Source organism: Aplidium turbinatum, chromosome 16 (assembly GCF_918807975.1).
Source record: "Aplidium turbinatum chromosome 16, kaAplTurb1.1, whole genome shotgun sequence".
Classification (NCBI taxonomy): Eukaryota; Metazoa; Chordata; class Ascidiacea; order Aplousobranchia; family Polyclinidae; genus Aplidium; species Aplidium turbinatum.
In genome coordinates this window covers 7,556,191-7,562,306 of record NC_137487.1, presented here as the reverse complement: position 1 = coordinate 7,562,306, position 6,116 = coordinate 7,556,191, and the positions used below count along the sequence as shown (strand labels likewise).

The window sequence follows — 6,116 nt, the reverse complement described above, 5'->3', positions numbered from 1 at the left end:
TTTTCCAGGCATAGGCTAACAAACTTCAAAGTATCACAAGACGCAAAACGTTACTAGGCCAACGCAATGAGTAAACCAATTGTAGGTTATTGGAAAATAAAATGTCTCTCTGAACCAATCTGGTTAATGTTGGAATATCTGGGTTGTGACTATGAAAATGAAACTTACGTGAATGGAGGACCACCTGATTTTGATCGTAGCCAATGGAATGATGTAAAATCGAGCTTGGGTCTGGACTTCCCCAACTTACCATATTACATAGATGGTGATATTAAGATCAGTGAAAGCTTAGCAATATTGAAGCACATTGCTAGAAAAAACAAAGCGTTGCAACCAACGAGTGATAAGGAACACGCCAGATGTGATATGGTGGAATTCATTTTGTACGATTTCAGATGGGAATTTTTGAAAATGTCTTATTTATCAAACTATGAGGAAAACAAAGAAAAATTTTTCAGAGACGTTTTTCCAGCAAAAATGAAGAATCTCGAACGATTTCTTGGTGACAATCAGTGGCTTGCAGGTGATCATCTCACTTATGTGGACTTCACCTTTTGTGTGGCTTTAAACCACCAAATGGCATTGGAACCGGATTGCTTGAAGAACTTCGAAAAGATTTCAAAATACATGAACAGGTTTTTTCAACTTGACAAAATAGCTGCATTTCGAAATTCAGAGTTTTTCAAGAAGATTCCAATCAACAACCCTCAAGCACATTGGGGCAACAGTTGTGAAAACTGAAATATCAAAAAAAGAATTAAATGTCAAAATCAAGTAGCCTAAGCTAACATGCATATTAGCCTATAGCCAAAAGGAATTGTAAAACAATTTGATCATTAGCTTATATGCTGACTCATCGTAGACTATTTTCTATAAATTGTATGGACTTGAAAATAATAAACCTTGGGCTAAAATGCACACTTGCAAGCAGTAGCAGCATGCTTTAAATCAATGGGTTGTTACTTGTCAGGATGCAACCAGCAGGCTATAGCTACTTAATCTGAAGGTATTGACAATGTTTTTTGACATATTGACAATGTTTTTTTTAATAGGATATTTGAAAATTCTTTGAAGCCTGAAAGTAAAATAAAACGAAAAGCGATTATGTTGGTAATGCCATTTCCCCTACTCGACTGCTATGCCACCTTAGCGACCGTGATTGCTAGTTTATATGTAATAAACTAATAATTCGCACTAACCAATCAATACATAGCATTCCACTTTTCTCGTTACCATTGTTGCAGAAAAACGAGCAGTGAAAAAAAAAAGAATGATTGGAAGACAGGTTATGAAACAACTTTATGGTGACCGTCCTTAAAAGTGTACGAGGGTTTATTTTTTTACTATCATTTTACTAACCCAGGTCGAGGCTGTACTAAGAGCAGCTAGTCACTGGTCTGGTTACCAAAGACACAGATCTTCTGAAGGATGAATTCCAAAAAATTATTTAATTGTATTATCTGTTCTTTGGCGCCAAGCTATCAAAAAGGAACGATACCAATTCCTGGTAGGCTAATGATCCCGATCTCGGGAAGATCGCCTCCCCGATAGCTCAGTTGCTTAACGCGTGACCGAAGAAGCTTCAAGATCAAGCGGCGCTGGTTCGACTCTCGGGGTGTGAGCTTGAGCAAAGCATTCAAAGAACTGCTCTCCATTCAGCGGCACCTATTGGATGGAATATGTCCCTGGCAACAATCGGAAAACTTCACTCTGTCAACCTCGATAACCGGCCCTGCGTCAAAATCCTCTACAAGTATGCGAAAACTACCAGGAATAACCTATCAGGGCTTTGTCAGTCCGAGGATAAAGATTCAAAAACCAACCAACCAGATCCGACAGGTAGTTCTGACATAAACTCATGATGCAGTAACTCTTTCGCTTCGCTGTAGAGACTTTTCTTCCGTGACCGTTACGTCGAGCAAGCTAACAAAGCCCGCCCTTTTTACATTGATTGAATCAATGCGTCTAACAACTGCAGGCGGTAAATCAAAGTGAAAAGGACAATTTTTACTGGCTGGGGACAGATCTGACAAAATCAAAGTAACCCATACACTTTCTCAACAAAGAATTTTACTTTGGAGAATAACAAAACGCCGCAGGCCACCAAGCACAACATAGGATAAGAGAATCTGATTACAGAAACCAATGCCCGGCCAACAATCAAGTCCTTTCTACACAGCATCAACGTCGGTTGCTTTTGTTGTTTCGTCATTTTGTGTTGTTGAATCGATCCATGACAGCAATCAGTCGTTTTATTACATTGATTTAACGTCTGCAAACGTTGAATCAATGCAAAATACGACTGATTAATTGTCTGGGTAGATTGGGCCGTCAGATACCAGCCTATCCGTATTTTTACATTGATTCAACGCCTTTAGTTGTTGAACCAACAAAAAATGACATAATTTGGGAGCTGGGTGCGATTCCAGACAACAAATCAGTCTTTTACATTGATTTAGTGTCTGTAAATGTTGAATCAACGCAAAAAAGGATTTCCTGGCTGGGGTCCTCACAAGACGCGATTGCTTTTACTCCGAGAGAGGACGAATAGCAAGATTATAAATAGAATTTACAGAATGTCTAATTACAATAATAAAAAAAGAACAAAAACACGTTAAAACCATGTAAGATCAAAACTTTTCGGATGCTTTTGTGTATCACACAGAAACTAATGCAAAACAGTAAAAAAAATAACAAAGCAAAATTTACTGATTGCGATACGGTACAAAACTTTTGGTTTAGTAACGTAATATTTAACACATGATTATGTAGAAAGTGATTGCAATTGATTGTAGACAAAAGCAGAAACAAAACTTTAAACAAAACACGTTCAACCACTATTAAAACAAGAGCATACGTTTTATTTTAATCCAATCTCCCACAGATGCAATTAAAAATATGGCTAAGAGCACTTCACTGAATACGCAAGCAAGAATCAGTAACGCAGCAAGAAGAATTTATCATTTTTACATCATGTTGTAAAATCAGCAACTTTTGCAAGCTGAAAACGAACTCACAAAAGCAGTAGTTTCGACACTTTTACGTCAAAGGAAATACACGTATATCTAGAAGCGCTAAAACCAGGGCTACGGAGTCGGAGGGATCTTAGCGTGTCTGAAAGTCGGTGAGTTATAACCGAGGAGCCGGAGTCGTATATTATTCGCCCTACTCCATAGCCCTGGTCAAAAAGCATAAAGTGATTGACTATACTGATTGAATCACATCGCGCGCTATAAAGCAACTCATTCTTATTTAAAATTTTATACAATTCGTGGTAAAACTACAATTTTTACTAGTAAGTAGCAGTATCACAGTACATCCACAGCCAACTAAATTAAACATTTCAAAACGATAGACCATTGTGCAACTTTGCTAGCTGGGTGAAAGTTTTAACTGAAGCCAAGGTGGTAGGCAAGATTTGAAATCCTTATTCGGCAGCAGAGCCGTTAAAAATTACCCGGCCAGAAAAAGCTGTCAGTTTTGCGTAAATTCAACGTCTACCGACGTTAAATTAAAGTGAAATAAACGGCTTTTTCTGGCTGGATATCACTGCATTTGGGTCGTTGAGTTAAGTATTTTGTAAAGTCATTAAAAAGTGAAAGCTAAATTTTGCCATCAAAGACCGTTCAGACATTCCCCAGGGATATTCGATTGTTTTTTGCTGAAACATAATTCTTTGCAATGAAATTTTGATAGAAACGATGCGAAATATTTCAGTGCTGAACGCTCAAAAGCATCAATAATTGCCAAACCTTTGATGTGTATTCGGTTTCAAGTTTACAACAAAGTAAATATTCTTCGGATAAATAAAACCAAGACGATTTTTTTTGTATCAAGACGACACAAACTAACGTTGTACGAACAGTTCTTCATTTACTCATAATTGCAATCTGTTTTATCGTGCATTGATTAAATATTTGATACGATTCAATCAATGGACAAGAATACCGATAACCACATATTGCAGTTGCAGGAGTGCACTCAAAAATCGTTATGCGCTTGTCCGGAAAGGGCACAAACAAACGGAATACTGAATTTAAAATATCTTAACTATTCGTTTGTTGTATTCGGATGTAACTAATCTGATTAAAGTTTTAAATTTAGTTCTATAACATGCAGGGCAAGCCTGCTTTGGATAAAGTTGGTAGGCCTCGCTTTCACGTTTAATGCCAACACACAAAGTGGAATAATAAGCAGATTCTCTACAAAATTTTTGCACTGTTCCTATACATCACACTCACGTTTCTTGTAATAATATCGCCAAGTGGAATGAATACGCGAATTTTATTAAAGGGATATAAGATATTCTCATTTGAAACTGTCAAGTAGTCACTTGATTTCTATGGGTTAACGAAATAGGTTGTGTTCATGCTAAAATTATATGACCAGCCGAGTTCAACTGACTTGCTTCGGTAAGAAAGAGTCGGTGGCTAGAGTGTAGAAATTCATAAAACAGACTTGCCTAGTTAAAAAAAACAATTGACTAAACATCACGAATTAATTTAATAAAAGTGATGAATGAAATCGTGATGAAATTTCAAGTAAAGCATGAAGATGTGAACTGCATGAAAAACAATAAAAAATCCGTTTTTGCTCTGTCGCACACTTTAACTGCGTTGTGTAACAATATCTTGGTTATATAAGAAAAGCTTTTTAACTTCATATTAGACATGCAAACTTCAATTCAAACAAACGGGCTCGAAAATTTACCCAGCCAGCAAAACAAGTTCTTTTGAAGATGATTCAATGTCTGCAGACGTTGAATGAACGTAAAAAGGACTTTGCTAGCTCAGAAACAGTGTGAATTACATCCATAAACCAAGGCGAAGTGTTCTTGAGATGCAAACTAACGGTTTGTGCAACTAATCTGAAAGAACAAGCAGAAGCCACGAGTCAATACAGAAAAGTGTAAGGAGACAAGACTTGAAAATCACTATAAGATCAGAAGGCAAGAATGAAAAGATTTGAAGGGACCCATATCGTATTTTTGTAAACTGGGAAATGTACGGAGCACGGGGTGACCATTGAGGCAATATGGTGTGAAAGCAGTGATGTAATTTTACATGATTTTCGTTTAGAGGTGTTCAATTTCGATTATTTGAATATTCGAAATTCGAAATTCAATTTGTTTTCGATTTCCGAATTTCGATTTCGAATATCACAACTATTCACTAAACTGCAAAATGAGATTTTATTGAAAGAAACGACATAAAAATTCGCTAAAAAACGCGAAAAAAAGCCATGAAAATTTGCGAAAAATAAACACAAAATAACGTCTACAGCTCCAGGCCCATGTTGGTGTTTATGAACACAAGCTGATCGACATGGTCACCCGTCAGTCGGGATCTCAGCTACGTGAAGGTCAGGCCAGTTTTTGAAAACGATCGCTCCGTTGGAGCCGAGGTCGCTGGGATCCCAAACACTTCAAGTTTATTTTCACAGCGAGCAATTCACTGCCGCGACATTTCACTGCAGAGTGCAGAGGTTTTGACTCGAAAGCGACATCGAGTATGTTTGCAAGCGCATAAAGCTAAACGCACGCTCCGTCTACGTAGCAAATTATGTTGTTTTTGGGTGCATTCAACATCTGATGACATTGAATCGACACAAAGTCGTAGATTTTTGCTATGTCCCATGCAACAAAATCAGTCATTTTTACATTGATTCAACGTCTGCAGACATTAAATCAATGTAAAAATGACAGATTTTGTTGTCTGGTGTTGGATTGTAGCATCGCAACTCGTTCATAGTGATTATTTATCGCGAAGCTGTTGCGGTTTGCATTCAAAAAGTGTTTTCCTGCTGCCGATCGCTAGTTCATCTATTGTTTTATGTATCAATATTCAATACAGCATAAAAAGTTGCCCCCACACAGAAATATGCGTGGGGGCCTGGCACCCACGCAGGCCCGTAGCCAACCGGGGGCCAGGGGTGCCTCGCCCCCCCTGAAAAAAATTTTGCCCCCCCCCCCCCCTTGGCAAAATCTCAACATTCTCAAGCAACAGTTACAATTTTAATGATTTTGCCCATTTAAATTTTTTTGCCCCCCCCCTAAAAAAGTTGCCCCCCCCTTGCTCTGCGGTCTGGCTACGGCCCTGCCCTCACAGCTTAGGCGC

At 38.1% G+C, this 6,116-nt stretch overlaps 1 pseudogene; it reads left to right on the top strand.

Annotated features, from left to right (window-relative positions):
* The first annotated feature begins 14 nt into the window (after nt 1-14).
* Nucleotides 15-1,215, top strand: LOC145785712 (glutathione S-transferase Mu 5 pseudogene; annotated as a pseudogene).
* Nucleotides 1,216-6,116: the final 4,901 nt, after the last annotated feature.